The sequence below is a fragment of the Aulostomus chinensis genome, chromosome 14, assembly GCF_037954235.1.
Source record: "Aulostomus chinensis isolate RoL2024-O1b breed Wild chromosome 14, RoL_Achi_v1.0, whole genome shotgun sequence".
NCBI lineage: Eukaryota > Metazoa > Chordata > Actinopteri > Syngnathiformes > Aulostomidae > Aulostomus > Aulostomus chinensis.
Window position 1 is genome coordinate 9,439,892 of NC_141333.1, and position 18,375 is coordinate 9,458,266.

The 18,375-nt window shown below is 41.2% G+C and overlaps 1 long non-coding RNA gene across 1 annotated transcript in view; it reads left to right on the top strand.

Moving 5' to 3' along the window:
- The first annotated feature begins 10,456 nt into the window (after positions 1-10,456).
- LOC147249680 (uncharacterized) overlaps positions 10,457-18,375 on the top strand; it is a 39,575-nt gene continuing 31,656 nt past the window's right edge. Inside the window, exon 1 of the long non-coding RNA XR_015119242.1 lies at positions 10,457-10,767. This is a non-coding gene — a long non-coding RNA (uncharacterized LOC147249680). The remainder of the gene's footprint in view (positions 10,768-18,375) is intronic.

The window sequence follows — 18,375 nt, forward strand, 5'->3', positions numbered from 1 at the left end:
AGTGACGCACAAACGGATTCAGACCAAACTGCAACCAGAGAATCAAATCGTAGAGGCTAATGTCTCTGTTAGCATACAAAATTTGTTAAGATGCTAACAAACTGCCTGTTACCATGACGGGGCGACGACGGACTTCTGCTGAAATCTGACATTTACACAAAAACTTTTACCTCTGGCCAAATGGAAATACTTCTGTTGGCACACTTTGGAGGGTGCTTTATCTTAAAATAGCTCAAAATATGTAGATGGAAGCAATAGAAGTGGATGCTTTTGGCTAAGATGGTGAACCTCCACCAGCTCCACAACATATACATTAGAATAAGCTGTAACCTTAATACATGAAGTTGCTCCAAAATGGTGATTTGCTGTGTATCATCATCACCACATCTCCCTTGATCATTCTTCTGTAATTTTAAGCCCCAGTACTGCAGGCACTACAGCTCCAGCCATCTGGTCATCCTGTCTGCTCCTCTCCTCAGCTGTCACTCACTCCTGCCCCCTCAAGTGTCACTCAGCAGCCTGGTGGGCGCCGCGGTTGCGAAGCAGCAAGAGAACATTTGCATCATAAACTCTAATTATTGAGGTTAATAGTTGACAGTCGCAGTGCAAATACTTCAATGGTTCTCAATTAAACCTTTATGCAGCGATGTAGGCTGACTGAATGTTAAATTGCACCGCACTGATAGTGCAAAGTGGAACAGTGAAGCTCTCAATAGTGAAGATCGATTTTACAGCGTTTCTCTGTGTCAGTACGCGAAGAAAAAAAAATAATTTTTGTCAACTATATTCAACATGAGATCCAGGATAAAAAAGAGAAAAGAAAAGATAATGAATAAAGCCTTTTAGGTAGACTCTTTATGCATCAAGACTGATTGAGGTGCAATTATTCTAAAGATGAGTAGAAGCAAACATGACCTGAAGGTGAGACATTCAAATATGTGAATGTTCTGGAAAATCAAGGAGGATTAAAGACTTGATACACTCTGAGTGCATCAAGGAAGTAAAGAAGAAAAGGGAAGCTACATTTAAAATGCTGCTTATGCCTCGACATATAATGTATTTCCTTACCATTATCGTCATATGTGAGGGAGCTCCCAAACGATCATTTTTAACTTTCAGTGCATTGATTTACTTTAATGACAGCTGCCATTACAATCCAATTAAAAGCTGATCCTCTTCAGTTGTGGCGCCATGTATGGCATGCAATCAAGCCATTAACACTTCCACATGTCTGACATCTTCACTTCGCTTACTGAAAGATAGATTTTAAAAAATAAATAAATGAATAAATGCATTGGTTGTGTTTCAGCGAGGCACAGCAGACAGGTCAGAGCTCGGAGTGCTACAGGACGAGAAGGACCTGAAAGACCATTATTGGCCTGTCTGAGGGTTGCTGCTCTGTGCTTCCTGCAGAGCTCCTAATGAGAATGAAAACCATCCACAGAACACGCGTGACTCTTAACACACTGAACTTGTTAAGACTCCCATATTTCACACTGTCTTGTGCACACCTTATTTTGCAGTGCAGAACACCGCGTTTTACGTGGAATCATGTGCCCAGTATCTTTGCAGATGTCCAAATACAGGAGGGCACACACTCACGAACCTTCCACATAAAAATGAGTAAATAAGCTGCGTGTACAATCATCTTACTCATCTCTTCCTATCATCTGATTCTACCTTGTCTCCTTTTGATTTAATCTCCTCAGTATCTTTTCCTTGTCCGTTTCACTTCTTTCCTTGTCTACTTTTCACTATCTATGCAGTTTTTTGTGCCTCCAATAACATGATTAATTTATACGGAAGGCAAGATGCAGCGAGCCCTTTAGTTACAGCTCTGTTTACTCTAATGGTTTCACTTTTCATTGGGGCACTTTGGCAGGAGTATGTACAAGATTGTGAAAGAAAGGGAAAAGGATAAAAGGGACAGTCTGAGAGAGGGAGAGTTGTCTCCACAAATTGTGTGTGTGTGTGTGTGTGTGTGTACCCATTTGCGTGCAGTGATGTGTGTCCTGCTTCTACTTCCCCCCCATCTGTCCCTTCTGCCTTGACGTCCAAACACTCTTCTAATGTGCTGTCCAATAAGCCAATGATTATCATATCGGTGCAATATTAGCTGCTATCACTGCCTGGCTGAGGATCAGTAATTGCTGTCCGTGCAGAGGAAATGGGAAAGGAAATTACATCTGCCTATACAAAAGAAATTGTTTCCTTGTTGGTCCTACGGGAATCTGATGACCCTTACTCTATGTGTGCATGCACTTGTGTGAACTTGCAAAAAAACAACAACAACAAATTGTCCAATTATATATGTGTGTGTGTGTGTGTGTGTGTGTGTCTTACCAAGTCCAATGTGTGTATTTGTGTTTATAATAGACCTTCTTAGTATGCAGGAACTAATATCAGATCAGTATTACAGAGGAGATTAGGACAAGGGCAACAATGAAGTATAGGTGTCCCCTGCTGTCTTTGAGTGAGGTGTTTCATTTCCATAAGAAAAAAAAAGGGGGAATGACCCTTTGCCAAGGGTAGAAAAGTTTGAATAGATTAAGTGTGTGTTGATTTTAGGCTTTTTATAGGGGTGCTAAGCCACGCTAAACCTAATCTAAGCATCCCTAAAAAAAAAAAAAAAAAAAAAAAGTGACAAGAGAGCACTTGGATAGGGTATCCTGCCGCCAAGGTAACCTCAGCCAGTGATGCTTGTTACATGGATCCGCTATTCTGTGGCTCATGCTCCTAGCCCTCCGCAGAGTTTGGGGAAAATCAACTTTATTGTTTTGATGTGATCCTGCTAACAGTGACACAACGCTGAAAACACAATCTCCAGGACATTAGGTGGCGCTGTGGTGGGATGTCCTACTTTTTGCTAGACAAGTATTAGAAGATAGAAGCAGTTTCAAATGTCGTAGTTGCACAGATTAAACCCACAAATCAGAATAAAATAAAACAACCCAAGTTTCCAACAACTCTCGGTCAAATCTGTCTTTTTGCTGCGACTCAGAGAGCGACTTGTTGGAGTTCCGTGGTGTGTCGAAGAACGTTAGCTGATGTAGCTAAGTCTGCGTACACACACTTGCCAACCAAAGAGCTTGTTGATGGATTTCATTATTTTAGGAAGTGGTCACAATGATTATGACTGAATTCACTGTAAATTTCACAGACGTGGAATTCATGTGTAAAATACTTTAAAATGCATGCTACTTCTTCAGTCGGGCTTAAACTGCTAGACTCTAAATGATGCCAGATTTGAATGTTTTCAATGTTACATGGTGAAATGAGTGACTTAGTAGGGCAGTTGAATATTTTTGTAAGGGACTGTATGAATGTCACACTCTCATTTTGGCTATGCACTCCTAAAGGTCTGATCGTAGAATCTGTGAGCGACCAACCAACGTGAGGCTCAAACTGACACACCTGACATCTGAGCACAGTGACACATACTATGTCATGTACTAATCTTTTTGTTCAAACACACACAAATCAGGAAAATTACAAGTTTAAAGTTTTAAATAACTATATGCATATTTGACCTCAGTCTAAACTAAACAGAATGACAGGCTTGTTCTGGCTAACAGCCTGTTGGCACTCAGGAGATACGACTCCTTCCAGTGATATACATGCAAACACCAGGCCAACGTTCCCACAGCATGGATTAACAATGAATAATACATGTTGCTTATTAAAGAGAAATATAATGCACATACACGACCATGTAAATGTACTGTTTATATATTCAGTGTGCCATGAATCAGATCACGTGTTAACATTGAAAAGATAGAGGGCTGTGCACCTGAAAGGCGATTTATGACGTGATACTGCAATATTATACGTCTGTGCCATAGCCATGAAAAACATCTGCAAAGACGAATCTAACAAAGGAGTCTTTTATTTTCTTTCAACCAGTGCAATGGGATGTCACACGTGTATCATGACTGTGTGTGTGTGTGTGTGTGTGTGTGTGTTACCCCAGAGCAGTTTCATTGGACTGATCTTTGGACTGAGTTACTTTGACAGCGTCCAAAAAAACAACAACAACAAAAAAACAACACTGCCATGAAGCTAATGACTATTGTGCAATGTGTATAAAAAAAGAGATGATCTTCATCAGACCTAGTCACACACACACACACACACACACACACACACACACACACACACACACACACACACACACACACGAGAAAGGAGGTCATTTAGTATGAGACTGGGCCATATCTGTAGCTGCATTCGTATTTCAAGAATGCAACAAATATGTCATGATTTAAAATAATTTATTCTGCATTTACACATGAAGGATTGACAGATTTATGAAGGAAGGGATGTAGGCAAGTAAAGAGGTGGATAGGTGGGTAACTGGAACAAATGGAGACACTTCAGGTTTATAATTACCCTTATAAAAGTGTGTGGGTGTTCTTTTGACACCAATCATACTTGAGTAGGATGAGACAGATCTGACCGGACGAGTCAATTAGCAAAGCAAGTCCAACTGCTCAAGTGCTCACAAATCCTACAGAGTAAAAGGGAAGTGCTTTCACTCATCGTTCACCTTTCCTCTACGCCCCACTTGTATTTGCTCTGCACTTGAATTTAACTTCACTTACTGCTACTTCTTCATTACGCTGCATTATTGATCTCTATTGAACTTTTGTTAAGGTAAAGTGGCCAGTGTGATTAGAATTTCAGTTCAACTCAGGATGTAATTGATCAGTAAGCACATGAATTTTAAAATTCCGGGTTTGTAGATTCATTCAATTGACCGGCAGAGGTACTAAATAATCTGTTTTTGCTCCTCATCAAAAAAGAAAAGAAGTTTTTTTTGTTTGTTTTTTTAATTATTAAACTTCTTCACCTCATGTATAATTAACATTCTGCCATGGTCAAAGCGTCAGATATTTCAGACCAAATTTCCACCTTCAATGAAACTGATGAGCAGCCAGCGTGCATTATTCCACACTGGCTGAAATAAGATAAAAGAGCATCCTGCCAAATATACTGAAGAGGCTTTTTAGATCAGAGACCCAAGAAGAATGGACAGCAGGTGTAGTTACTCTTGACCCAGACCTTTTCCCTGTATCATGACCTTGGCGATGGAGATTGTTTCAAGACAGTAATTCTACCAATACATGAAGGTTTTTCTGCTTTTTCTACACTTTTGTGAAGAAGTTTTTCTGCACTGATAGGGCACTGATAATTAGGACCCGCAATAACATAAACTAAGACTGTGTCTCAGCGGGTAGTCTTTCAGTTCTCTCCGCATGTTTCTTCTCCCTCCTGTCTTCATTCTTTGACTCTCACTTTCAAAACCTTTTATTTTACTCCCACTCACATTGTCTCAGTTTCATTATTTAAATAAAAAGTACCGGAGTAATAATGCAGCTCCATCACTCAAGAAGTTCTATTGATTTTCACATCAGATGACTGATTATTTTCAAGTTAATACGATACATTAGAGGATATACAGTAAAAGACATGCATTCAAATAACTGTCACTTGTTGTATTTCATATTTTTGAATTGCATATACATTTGATTTTAGGATAAAGAGCTGACGAGTGTCTGAAGGGATGAGTTCATTGATTGCAACCATGGTTTTATGACACAATCCTGCACAGTCTGGGATGTTTCCCTCTCTTCTTAGATTGGGGTCACATATGTACCCGGCAGCCTTGTGATCTCGGCTGATTAAATTAGTCAGGTATCTACATAATTTTCAGCCACATAGATGGGCGTTATATTCAATAACTCATTAAAGTAATTCTAAATGGATCTTGGCGTCTTTTTTTGTGGTTATTTTTTAAATGAGTCACAAGTGTCTGTAGCGAGTAAATGATGTAAATGTATGCAGCCTTGAGTTGAGTGTCATATTCATGTTGCTGTTAGCGGGCATACTTTAATTATAAAGCGCAGGATATGTTTTTGGTGGCACGGTGGTGCAGTGGTCAGTGCTGTCGCCTCACAGCAAGAAGGTTCTGGGTTTGAGTCCCGGCTCGGGCACGGGATCTTTCTGTGTGGAGTCTCCATGTTCTCCCTGTTCCTGTGTGGGTTCTCTCTGGTACTCCAGCTTCCTCCCACAGGCCAAAGACATCAAGAGGGGACGAGGCTGATTGATACTCTAAATTGACCGTAGGTGTGACTGTGAGTGTGAATGGTTGTCTGTCTCTATGTGTTGGCCCTGCGATGGACTGGTGACCTGTCCAGGGTGAACCCCGCCTCTCGTCCGTAGCTGCTGGGATAGGCTCCAGCTCCAGCCCCCCTGCGACCCTTAACAGGAATAAGCGGAAGACAATGGATGGATGGACTATAGGTTTTTAATGTCCTACCCTGTCCAATAAATTTATGATAGATTTACTTGTGTTTGAAAGTCTACGCTATATTTCTTCCAAGCATTAGTTAAACTAACAGCGTCTGCATCGTTTTGATGGTAAACTGACTTGTAAATGAGGAAACTTGAGCCTCTTTTATTCCTCCTGAGTGCCACATGTCTGTTTCTGCAAGTAATTTGAGCTGACAATGCAAAGAACACCCTCATAAACAAACATCCGGGAGCTTATGGTGCAACTTTCAGGCACTCATGGAGAAAAACGGAAAATGAGGACTTTCCTGCTAGCTATGCTGCCATACAGCTGTACTCTGACAATCCCAACATCAACATATTTTATTGAACCAGCATCCTGTATTTCACGGCTTGTACCAGCAGAGGCCACTGCTGCTGAGCAATATTATAAAATTATGCTTTAAATTAGCCACTGGCTGATAGTCAATGATGCTAAAGCTACAGTAGCTGTGGAGCTAACAGGCAATATGTACCTATATAAGCGATCAAATTATTCACTCCAGTTTCCAGACTGATGGCACATTGTAACGGGTTGGAAGATAAGTGACCAAGTGAAGTGATCTACAGTTTACTATTCATCAGTAATTTTTCCCCATGTGTAAAACCTATTGTCCTATGGGAGAATTCTTTTTACTGGAATTGTGTTAGTGCAAAATTTAGAGTGACACTAAACGCTGCTGTGACCTTTCCTCCCATCTGTGTCCCCTCTCCTCCCTCGTGACTTGACTTCTCGGTGACGAGATCCAGCAGCACGGTGCCAGTTCGTATGACCTGAGGGAGCAGAAAGAGGGCAGAGGAGGTGGGGTGAGTGTGTGTGTGTGTGTGTGTGTGTGTATGTGTGTGTATGTGTGTGTGTGGGTGGGTGGAGGGGGCGGGGGTTGAGCCACCATAGTCCTCCTGGCAGGTGAACACGTATTGTATCTCTGTCTTTCTCCTGTATCCACCCACTCCAACTGGTTGTCTGTCTTTTGTCTACTGCTTCAAATCCTCCTCAGCCTCCTGTCTGCACCACAGCCAGTTTTTGGTTCACTGCAGATATCACATTGTGTCAGGACACCCAAACGCACACGTCAAAATTATACTCACTCTCTGGGAAAACACACAGGTACATCTACACACCACACGTGCACAAACACACACACGCAAACACACACAGACTGTACCAGGGAACAGCTAATATGTTTTCTGCACTTCTTCCCCGGCGTTGCTAGTGACAGATGGGCTGAAGTCTGTGTCTGTTAGGAATTGTGTGCGACTTGTAATGAACAGAGGTAAGGAGGGAGAGTGTTAAGTGATCTGCAAAGTACTGTGCGTGTGTTTAATGTTGAAGCAGAGAGTGTGTGTGTGTGTGTGTAACACAGCTAGTCAGTGAAGGGCTGAACTCCAACCGTACAGATCAACCACACAACATAGTTCTCCTCTCGCCATGTTGTTTAACTAGCAAATGTACCTGTGCCCTTGTGTGCACCCATGAGTGTGTTGATGTTGATGTAGATCTAAAAAAAAAAGGGGGGGGGCAAAAAAAGTGCACTTTGATGGTGCAGTTCTGTCTAGACGCAGTGCAACACATTTACACCAATGACAACTCGAGCCCTGTCTTATGGTCAGACACCGCACAGCAGCTGTCGGAGAAGGAAAAGCACCGCCGTGAAGTTATACAGCCTGCTGCTTCAAAACAGGGAAGTTAGAGCCAAATTAAAGGGCCATTGGCAAAAGTAAAGCTGCCAAAATATTAAAAATACAATGTACGTAAAGGAGATATTAATACTGTCATGAGTGGGCATTTATTTGGTGGAATTGCTCCAGATTGCAATCAGCTTAATGCTTATGTGTTCTCTTTTTTATTTTACAAAGTGTAGTGTGGTGTGGTTGACTAGAGCCTTATGATGGTTACTTTAAACATCCATACGTTTTCTACCTCTTATCCTGTTAAGGGTCGCGGGGGGGGGGGGGGGGGGGGGCTGGAGCCTAACCCCGCAGCCTTTGAGGCGTGAGGCGGGGTTCACCCTGGATGGGTTGCCAGTCCATCGCAGGGCCAACACAAACTGTGGAAAAGTGCGTTTCCACTTGAGGCCCTGGTGACTTCGCCCACTAGCAAATCTTGATTTCAGAGAAAAAAAGGATATGAGATACTGAGCTCTACCCAAAAGGTCAGGAAGGCTGACCTTGAAATCAAAGTAAACAAAATGAGTAACTCATTTAAACTTCATTGTCATTTTTATTTTCAGCGGCAGGAGTTAAAAAACAAACACAAAAAACAAAAACCCTTTATGTCGATGAAGCCAATGCTTTGTTCAGTTCTGAAGAGTGAGCGACCCGGTGTCTCATAGCTTCTGCTTCTATTGTGTGAGGGCTCCTTTTGAGCTGTGACAAACTCTGTTAAGTCTGTGTCTTATCAGTCTATCTCCCCCTCTCCTCTTCAGTCGCTCCTTTCCTGTCTCATCTGTCTGTTCTCACTCCTCATCTCCTCCTCCTGTTCTCATCGCCTCTCCCCCTTCCTGAACTAACAACAACAACAAAAAAATACGCCAACCAGAATCTAAGTAAATCTCTTTATTTTTTTATGTGATGACTAGATCATATGAATTCATCATTTCCATTTTATTGTACACTCTAGAATACACAGCTACACACAAACTAAAACAACAGCCTGGCAATAAATCCTCCCTTCGGGATTGTTATGTTCTGGTTTTTTTTATTTTATTGAATCTGTTTCTGAGAGGTCTTAATTTATTTTTATGGTCATTTCAGACGTTACAATTTGCGTCGCTGTTGAACTCTATTGAGTCAACTCTCATTCATATAAATGGGATGGACAAAATATAATAGAAGCAACTTAAACTAGCCGTCTGAGTGCAATTCATTTTTCAATTGCTAAATCAGTAGGATTATATAAAGGCAAAGTAAGGTCATCTCATTTGTCAACTCCAGCCCGTGTTCAACATTAATATCACACAGAGAGAGAAGGCAAGCTCCAACTGTGTGTGCGCCTTGGAATTAGATTTATTAATGATGATTTACACAGCTTTAAAACTCGGAGTTAGCTTCGGTACATTTATAATTGGCGTGACTTGTGACAAAATGTTTGAGAACCACTGACCACCAACCTGAGATTTTACTTAAAAATATTAGCACTTTCACATCTTCCTGATTCATCTGCACTTTACTTTCCCCTTTTTCCTTTCTAAAAAAAACCCCCAAACCCTTATGTTATTTGTAATTTTTAAAAGATGCCGATCGCCCAAAATTCACCTGCATTTTTGTCTTGTCTTCATTATTTCCACCTCCTCCTCCTCCCTGATCAAGTGCAGAAGACAGTTCTTCAACAAACACTGCAGCGTCATTGTTGTCCCACTGTGTCTCCATATCTCATTTCCATTTAGACTAGCTTATCTTTTTTTTTTGTGCTGTAGATTCACTGTTTAATGAAGCCATGCCATCGAAAGACATGGGGTTTAAAGATGTTTAAAAGGTATTTAAGCTGTGTAAATTGTGGAAAAACCAATGGGCCGATCAACCGGGTTTATGGGCCGGTGGGATAATTTCAGCCCAAAAGCCACTTTGGCCCATGAGGAAAATGCCCTATAAGCCAGATGGCTAGTCCAGCTCTGAATGTAATCAAGACCAATAACTTGTTTTTGGTGTGTTCTCAAAACTGTCTTCTCAACCCAGAAAGGGTATGTGTTGTACAGTTTATTTTGGAAGATTTAGGCCTGCACATCAAGGCTTCAAACTCATTTTAATTGGGTTTAGGGTCAATTTAAGGGAAGGTTTGGTAGTAGGGATTTTGTATGGATGGTTAATGTCAAAGTTAGTGGATATATTACATTATATTAAAGACCACTATTTTTTTTGAAGCAGGCATATTTTTCAATTATTTACTTCATCAAAACCCTGCAATGGAGTCTATATCAAGAAGCCCCATTCAATACACCTAAACAACATGGAAATTATTCAACCGACTCAATGCTAAATAAATACAAACAATATGAAACTCACCATGGGGCCAAAACTCATGTCGTATGCAACAAACTCAGTGTATTGGCAGTTCGTCAATCTGCTAGAAATCCAATAAGAAGCAAGACACCATTCCAGTCTGAGCGAGACCTCCTCCCAGCCCAAATTAGTAAAGGATCTTTGTTGGAGCCAAACGCAACCGGTGTTCATCGATGAGGCTAAGAATCACTCTGACCCCAGAAGCTAACCGCTAAGGTAACGCCAGGCACCTCTGAAGCCGTCAGACTTACCTCCGGTACCGGAAGGACTCCGTCGGATGAGCCGCAGCAGGAGATGAAGGTCCGGGTGAAGCGGATAATGAATGTGATCCGGTTTAAACTATGGGACCGTGAACGCCTGCTAGCCGCCGACTTAAACGCGACGCCAGGGATACAAATTGACGCGGGAAATGACGGACCCTGTCCCTGCTCCTCAGTGGTAAGAGCCTACCGCCGCCATCATGTTTCACCGGTTTCATTTGCAACAGGTGATCCACTGAAGATGCCACAATGCTTCCGAGGATTGAGGAATTTCATGAGATACATTAAGGCTTCAATCTTTGCTTAAATCTGGAAAATCTAAATATTTCACCAGTAAATGTTTTTTTGTTTTGTTTTTGTTTTGTTTCAATAGCCACTCTTCTTATTTAAATGTGGTGTATCCTTGACTGGTTGTTATGTATATCTTTTTTTCCACAGCTTTATTGTCCCTACTCACACATGAACAGTAGCTGACATCTCTTACTCTTGCCCTACAAATACCACTCACTGTCACTCCCTCAGAGAGGCCCATTGAACCACTATTGACTGCTGCTGAGGCTAATCGAAGGCCCTAGCGGCCTTCATGTCCTGTTGGTTAATGGTGACCCGCCTCTTCTCCTCTCCCAGTCAACGCTGTCGCCATCCTCCCTTCCCTTATCTCTCCATCTCACCCTTCCCTTCCTCTCTTGCTCTCTTTTGATTCGATGGCATTGATTCCATCCACCTCTTGACCTCCTCTAGGAGGAAGATGTACTGATGTAGCTGTCCCACTATAAATGTTTCCTTTCTCCAGCCAGCTACATCTCTGACTCATGTCCACAAAATACAGCAAACAGAAATCACAAATCAATACCTCAAATTTTATACTTTGTAGAATGTTTTTTTCTTTGAATATTTTTACCCTAGTCATTTCTTGCACTTTAAGGTAGTGAGTACATATTCAAACAAAACATGTATAATACTGCAAATGTGTGAGCGCTTGTGTGATGTGGTGAGGTGTGTACTGTAGCAAAGCAGATATCCAATGGAGGTCTTCACTAATGGAATAACTCTTTTATTTATACATTTCATACATTTTCAGGAACTTAATTTTCCTACATGGTGTGGACTCTATACACAGCGTGTACACAATATGATCGAGTCAACATCTCTCTGCTCATTTTCTCGTTATTAAGTCTTTCACGACGCTCTATTACAGGCTTTCAAATTAATGAAAAAGGACACGGCCAAGTAGTACAAGAGTGGAGTGAATTTGAGCTGTACTGCAAACTTGGAAAAAAGCCAAAGGAGGAGACTGTAAAAGACCATTTGTTCATCAATTCATAGTACATGTTGTATTCTGAATCCTATTTATGTCATTTCTTGGATAGAACTACCATGGTTTTTTTTTCCTTCCAAGTCTTGGAACAATTGTATGAGCTGCGAGCCAAGCAATCTGTTGGTGTTCTTCAGTTATGGATGGCGGCGTAGCGGCACTCCTCCTGCAACCTGCACTCCTCATCTTTTTTCTTTTGCTAAGCTCTCAACCGTTGCCACACACGCATACAAACGCACTAGCTCTCATCTTTTTTTTTTGTTTTTTTTTTTTGGGTACATTATCCATTGCGTGCGAGAACAGCTCAATTGTTTTAGCTGAAGACAGACCCTCACAAAGTGCCATTAAAGATGTATCACCACAGCAGCTAATGTTTTCTTATATATTGATGAAGCACCTCCAGCACTAAGAGACTAACAGAATTTTTTTCCAGGCAATTTGCAGCCCCAAACCCCTCCAAACACACAGCCTCTTCCTTCCTTTCCTTGCCTCGTAGACCTCTCTGTCTTGCTTCTCCCCTGATACGTCACAGCTCATCAGCTTTTGGCATCTCTGATTATTAATGGTGAGATTCAATAAACCCAGTAGGAATCTATTTAAATGGCAGCTATATTCTTTCGTTGCTGACCTTAAAGTAAAAAGTAGAGATTGCCATTGGGCTCCTCATGAAACAGGTGAAATATCGAATGGTGAAAGAGTTCAAATTCGTATGTTAGCTGCAGCGTTTTCTCAGGGCCCTTTTGATCATGAAACAAATCTTCATTCCAGGACTTTTGAGGGCCATCAGGGACTTCTCTCCTCACTGCTCCACCTTTTGGTTGCCGGGTCTGGACCATATGCTGCCTTTTATCATGCTCCAGACTGCTGTAAGACTAACAGCTGGATAGTCTTCAAAGAATGAGAGAGGAGAAACAAAGCTAACATCAGCAGCTAATAGAAGCTAAACTTGAAGACACTCAGAAAGGGCGTCTGTCCACCAGGGTTGACGAAGCCTACTTTATGATGGCTTCACCTCCACTAGCTCACCAGTTGACTGTGAAATGACATCATTAAATGTTAACGAATCAACAGAATTATGTAGAATTGACTTTGAATGACAGTTTACCTGGAAATAGGAATTGTTACAACAGATGGGTCTCTCTCTCTCCTCCTGGAGGAGCGAGGGCAGCAGGGAGCACCCTCTTTGTCTCCTGTACTCTAGCAGCGTTTTGGTTTCCCTCAGGATCATCGTCTTCAGAATGATTGAGGGATTAAAGAGTTTTGTGCTTGATCTAGTAAACCTCTCCATAATTTCTAACATTTGTATTGAGTAAACTACACCGTGCAGAGGAACATGTTTGATATTCTCAATCTGCTCACACTAACAGCCCGCGGTGGTCTAACTTCAGCTTCTCAATCATTGCTGTTAACGTTGGCGGCTCCCGGCAGTGGGTCGAACCACAGCCAACCTATCTGAGATGTTTGAAACGGAGCACGTGGATGAGTAGAAATGAGCCAATGCTTGTCAGACATTTTAAGTAGAACGCAGATGTTGCAATCGCAAGGGGTTGTTGGTGAGACGAATGTGTGTGGGTATAAATATAGAAGGAATAGAAACAGACAGAGGACCCACCATCCACCTGGAGCACTGATACTTTCCCTCTTCTCTCAAATCCGCACCTGTTCCAACTTCCAACTTCCAACTATCAGCCCTGCAATTAGAAAAAAGTGAAGGGAGCAGAATAAACACAATGGAGCTCATTCCCCCTCAGCTCCATTGTGTTTATTCAGCTCCCTTCCCTTGTGTTCGTTGACAGGTTATCAGATTTAGACGTTTGGACTCCTGAACTGTTCTTTTCTGAGTCTGCTCCCTCGTTTTTCAAAATACACACCCCCACGGCAGGAAAGTGTCTCAAATGTATAGCTCTGTACCCTGACAGTAGGACACACATGACTGGTGCAGTGGATCATTTCTCATCCTATCTCTTCGCCTGGGTGAGATCTGCCCTTTGTTGGCTTCACACTTCACCCTCAATTATATATAAGAGTTCAAAATGAAATCAGGGATTTGGGACATGGTGAAGTTCACTGCTAACCAAAATTATATTGTAATCATTCAACCAGAAACGTTAAAAAAAAAAAGAGGGAGAGAGTTGATAGAAGTCCCTGTAGGATCCGTGTGGGAACCACATTGTCGGACGATTGTTTTTTTTCTTTTTTTTTAGAATGAAAGTGATGTCATGATCAGGCCCTAAAAGGGGAATTTTACTAATTTAAAATTTCCTGAAGATCAACACTACTGTGGGGCCTTGGATGCCAATTAACCAACATTTAACAATGGCTGCAAGCTAATCTTACGTATTTTATGGGATAAATCAGTTGCTTTATAAATTGAGATGCCTAAATTGTTACAGTTCTCGATGAATAAAAAACATTACTACACCATTATAAATAGGCATTTGTTACAAACTCTTCTGCAGCACTAATGGAATATGTTGAGTGGCTTTAGGGCATATGAGCAGGACTAAAAAGGGGGAAAATGTCCATTCACCCACACAACTTTACCACTTTGGCTTGAATATAAAGAATATGAGACTCACAATATTGACAGCTCCATGTGAAAGAGCCCCATGAAAAAAAGGTCACGAGGTTCATCCATGCGAGCTGCACGGATAAGAATTCAGTGTGTTTTCTTGTGTATCCTTGTCATTAGAATCTGTTTCTGTCCTTATGGGATTTCCGTTCGTGCCAACTGTAATGGCGTTATTCTCAACCAGAGTTGATACACATCAGAAAGGCTTGGCTAAATAAATCCTGACACAATGCTGAGATCCAGGCCAATCAACACCCCAATCCAGTCAACTCAAGTGACATCTAATGTGTGACAAGTGTGTAAGCCCACCGAGAGTTTCATCTTCCAAGGATAGACATATATTGTGCATGAGGATCAAGTGGGGTCTCTTGAGGAAGCTTTGCTTAGTGTCATGTCTGTCCTACCCGTGTTATTCCCTACAGTTTATACACTGCGTCTCTGTCTTTCCTCTCTGTTTTCTTTCCTTGTCACACTGTTGTCTTCTTTTCATCTGGATTGGTATTTCTCTCTGCTGTCTGACACTGCAGCAAAATGTGTATGTATGTGTATATACATTTAAAATGTGTGTGTGTGTGTAAATATATATATATATATATATATATATATATATATATATATATATATATATATATATATATATAAAATATGATTTTCTTTTTGCAACACATCAAATTACAAGGTGTAGACCTAGTTTTAAAATGCTCAATGTAAAATGTCTTCTTAAAGAAAGCGATTATTTTGCCTCTGGCTTTGCTATCTTTTTCAACTCGTATGTTGAAAGCATGATATACCAGTACCATCAAACAACTGCGTCAGAATTTGTCTAATCAGTGGAAAAAAAACCCTCACATCATAGATCAGATGGGGATGGCAGGGGAGCTCACATGTGCAGCAGTCCTTATAGACATCTGAGCCGTGCTCTCTAATCTTGACAGGGATGAGACAAGGCACGGTTTAGTAGAGTTAATGGGTCGCTAGCCATCTGTACAAACAACGCCAATGTATAAACAACTGGTGAGGACAGGATGAAGGACAAGAGAGATGAAAGCTGGGGGGGCAGTCAAGAGAGAGAGAGGTTGAGGGGCAGCGAGGGCTGCGAGGGCTGCGAGGGCTGCGAGGCTGGAGATGACGAACCACTACAAAGGCTATGAGAAATCAAAATGGAAATGAGTCGCCACCAAAGAACACTTCTGTCTCCCACTAGACGAGTTTGAAAGCCAAGTAAGAGTGGAGGGAATTGAAGAGGGAGGCAGAGAGAAATAGGCTTTAGGTGGAGGAGTTTAGGGGATGAAGTTTTCAGTCATACTTGCAGATAAATGACTGTGTATGACAAGTGAATCTATTAAAACAATCCATAGATAAGTTGTCGTGATGCGGATGACGGGCAGCTTCATATCAAAGATTTCTTTTCCATTCACACTACTTCATATAATATTCAAGAAGTTTTGAGTGTGTGTGTGTGTGTGTGTGTGTGTGTGTATGTGTCTATCTATGTATACATGCATGTACGCATCGCTTAAGATTTCTAAACTACAAAATAATGTCTTACCTGCTGCCAATTCAGTTTGGTTGGAGTTTTGGGTCTTGCTATGAAAAAATTCTCAGTCAGAAAAAAAAAAGTATACTTTTTTTGTTTTTAGAAATAGATTATATTTTGTGACTATTAGTGTACTCAACCAGCAGTGAGACTGTTGGTCAACAGTTGATAACCCAGATTACGAACACTTAGCATGTCACTATCGTAACCTGTTTGCCAAATTACATAAATGTGCACATTCAATTATTCATACTACTCAGTGTCATTTTTATCTAGTATAAATGAAGAATTAGCGCTGGCTGTATAATTGCAAAAAACAGATACAAGTCAAACTTCGAATGCCTACGTAACGAAATCTAAATTTGATTTAGATCGATTAAATGTATGTAATTGTTGCTTTTATCGTATATACTTACATATATTGTCATAGCTAGCTTCCACCAGATTCTAATGAATCCGAATTAATGGGCCTCGATGCTCGATGCGGTTGTTATTGTACATGTTAAAAATGTAAAAAGGTGCTCTCAAGTTTGCTACAAAGTGCTAAAAAAAAAATGACTGAGTAAAAGTGAGTTTAGGGACTGACAGATTGAATGAGGGGTTGAGAATACAAAGCATCTTGAGCGAGGGAGAAGAAATGTGAGAAAATATGTTGGGGAAAGAAAAAGAATTGCTTTATTAAATTGTAGAACCTTGGAGATTGTACGCCTCGCTCTACTAACTCTCAAAGTTAAATAGATTCAGTCTGACTGAGCTGGAGTCCTACCCTCAACTGATCACCTAGTTAACTATGTTCTTAAAGGCTCTGCACATCCTCAGTGGTGCTTCCCATTTTGGCTGATTAAACTTTTCAGTATGATTTGAGTTATGCTTGGAGTCTGCAAAGGGCACCAAGCCTCATTAAAATAGTTATAAAAGTTGTATTGCACCAACAAATAGAGCGATGCCTGTGAGCTAGTTCAGTCAGCTGGAGCTGCACAGCTATACACATGTGACATCTTCACATCATCCAGCAACACCCTCCAAAATTCCTACTATAGTCAACTCTCCCGTCTCTCCCTCTGCCTGTCGATGCCTCTGCTGCCCTGCGTCAGACATCAAATCCAAACTTTGTTCTGCTGCTTTGCTAAACCTTTCAAACCTGAGTCGTCTGACTGAACCACGACAGAAGAGTACATCAATTATCTGCACATGCACATACAGTCTTAAGAAAGAACCCGTGTGAAACATGCGCTATGCATTTTGTTTGAAGTTCCAACCAGAGAGAAGGGTTGGATATTTCAAATGAATGCAAATATCATTATTTGCTGCAAAGTGGCGGTGCTCTGTCGAATCAAGACTGTGGCTTAAGCTTCCTCATCTACTCTTGACACTGCAGGTTGGAATCAGATGCTTATTTTTCGTAATCCAAATGATAGCTCGAAAGTTAACATCATTATTTTGTCAGCCAGACTTTAATTTCTTCCATAAATGTACTTCTGCCATGTAAATTTGTGTGCCACCTTATTACGAGAAAGTTTTCAAATGCAGAAGATGGAATACAAGTTTGAGAAAAAGTTACAGAAATGCATTAAAAGCAAGTACAACTGAGCCACATATGATGAAATGTTTTTTTTAGAAGAATGGAAGAGGGGAATATGTAATACAGAAGAATCGGAGGAGGGAGGCGGTGATAGAGGATCCAGATAGGAGGATCCTTTTTATGTCCAACTTAAAAATGACAAAAAAAACCCCCAAAAATCGTAAATTAGGGCAAGAGGGAGGAAGATGAAGGGATAATAAATGGCATTTGTTGAGAAACAGCATAGCAGGGGGCATTGACAGCAAAACAGAATGGCACACATGAGTGCAGACTGAAACAAAGATATAAAAAAACAGGAAATAAAGGGGTGAGTTTTTTTTTTGGTAAGAGGTTGCGCGGAGTAGAGTGAGAGGGAATGAGACATTGATGGAGACCGACAGGAGTGAGAGCTGTTTGAAGACGTAGAGGCAGGATGCCAATATGATGTCTTCATCTCTCCATTAACGTCATGTCAAGTGTGCGGCGACAGACGGGGGCAGGTGTGAAACCTCACACAGGAAGCATCTAAACTCTCCCTGTGTACCCTCCTTCACTTCTCTTTGAATCAATTGCTCTTTTCACCTTTAACATCCCGCACATGTTCTTCACTCTGGTGGTCAATAGAATGATCCAGCAAAGTTCAACACACCAAGCAAAAAGTCTCCGTCTGTTTTAGCTCCGCTTTTAGAATCTCCGAATGTTCATCCATGCCAATATTTGCTTCAGGCTCTGTTGAGTTTCTATGTAATCTGGACTGAGGATGATGGTGATGGTCTCACGCGTAGATAGTGGAGGGCTGAC